This window comes from Coffea arabica, chromosome 8c (genome assembly GCF_036785885.1).
Source record: "Coffea arabica cultivar ET-39 chromosome 8c, Coffea Arabica ET-39 HiFi, whole genome shotgun sequence".
NCBI classification, from domain to species: domain Eukaryota; kingdom Viridiplantae; phylum Streptophyta; class Magnoliopsida; order Gentianales; family Rubiaceae; genus Coffea; species Coffea arabica.
In genome coordinates this window covers 46,584,154-46,585,932 of record NC_092325.1, presented here as the reverse complement: position 1 = coordinate 46,585,932, position 1,779 = coordinate 46,584,154, and positions in this window count along the sequence as shown.

Here is a 1,779-nt window from a genome sequence, read left to right as displayed (position 1 = left end):
GCAGTTTCTAATTCAGGTCATAACTAAGGTTACACAAGTCTAAAATTATCTTGGTTTACGACGATGAAAACTAGATTCAAAATACTAAAAATCACTAGAAGAAACTATTTTCAAATTCATTTCGTTAGGGGAGTGAAATCGAGTTACAAACTGCAGCTGTTCTTGTGTCGCAATTAAAACAGTAAGAGAAAACAACCAACTTTGCTTGTTTACTGTAACTCATAGAAAATGAACTAGCATGTGTATTTTATATTGTTAGAAAGCCCTCGGAATCTAGTTTCACATGCGCAAACGGCATTTGATTTCGACTCCTGTACAAAAATTTACGTTCTATTTAGTGAACACTAGTTGGCTGCCCTGCTCTAAAATTTTCAGATTTGTTCTTCTCCTCTAAACTTAACTTTAACTCATTCAAATGAAGTGATTTTTGAAAGATAATTTGCACACACATAACCCAACATGTAGCAAGTATTTTTGCATCAATTTAACCACAAATTCCAAAATTAAAACAAGGGAAAAACTCCAACAAAAATTCGGACAGCCTTGCTTCTTTCTTTCCAAATTCTCCTCCTAAACTCTCACATCAAAACCAAGCTAGAATTCACTATAACAACAACCAACATACAAGAAATCCTCAAGTCCACTATCTAATAATCCTTCTCAAGAGATCTTCCTAAGAGCAAGTCAAGAAAGCAAGAATATCCTCAAGGCATGCTACCTAATGTCAAGGTTCATAGAACCCTTCAACAACCCCAAGTTTATCTACCTAAAAATTAGTTAAAGGATGGAAGAAAATTTGGGCCTTGGAGAGGTTACTTTCCTCCAAGGATAGCAAGCAAAAATCTAAAGAAATCAAGCACTAAACCTCCAAGAATCTTCCCTCCACCAAGTCTTCTACCAAGCTTGAAGATGATCCAAGGTGTGAGCAAGGTTTGTGAGTAAGATTTAGAGGAAGAAGGTGAAATTTTCTCGGCTAAAGGAGAGGGGAGGGTTTCGGCCAAGAGGGAGAGGAAGAAAGAGTGAGTTTTGTGAGTTTTGTGTGTTTTTTGTGATGTGAAATGGGGAAAGAAAGAAGTGACATAAAGCCACTTTTTATGGTGCAAAAGTCAACCTGTGAATAGTGGTTCATTAATGCTCCTAATTGAGTTTAACTCAAATCACTCATCTCTAATCCCTCAATTAACTTTTTTTAGTCTACAATTGATCATTCTTAACTCTCCAAGACCGCTGCACTCTCAAACCAAATATTGCCTCGAAAAATGTGTTTTCTCAAATTTTTACTAATTGGGCTACAGAAAAATTAAGATTAAGGGCAAATATGTTAAAAATATAAAATGAGACAATGAACCATGCAAATGCAATTAAAATGAATGAAATAAATTAATTGGAGTAAATGAATAAATAAATAACTAGATAAGCCAGTAAAAGAAAATTTTGGGTCCTCACAGTATGTCCGTTATCGGGCTTTTAACTTCATGCCTTCGTATAATTGGTAGTTTCATGCAACCTTGCGTAGCTCGCACAATATATGGATGATTGTCACACTTGCCGATGCGCATACCTGCGTCCGTGTTTGTTGTAGTAACGACCACCGTAGATTGAGTAGTGACATAATTACCAAGCACAGTATTCCCCATATTATGAATGGTCCAGTGTACAAAATCAAGGAAATTCAGACATCGGTGAAACAGGTATTTCATTGCGATGTGTCATATAAGAAGCTTGGTATGCTAGACGCCGTGCCATTGATATATTAAATGGGGATTGGCCGACATCTAT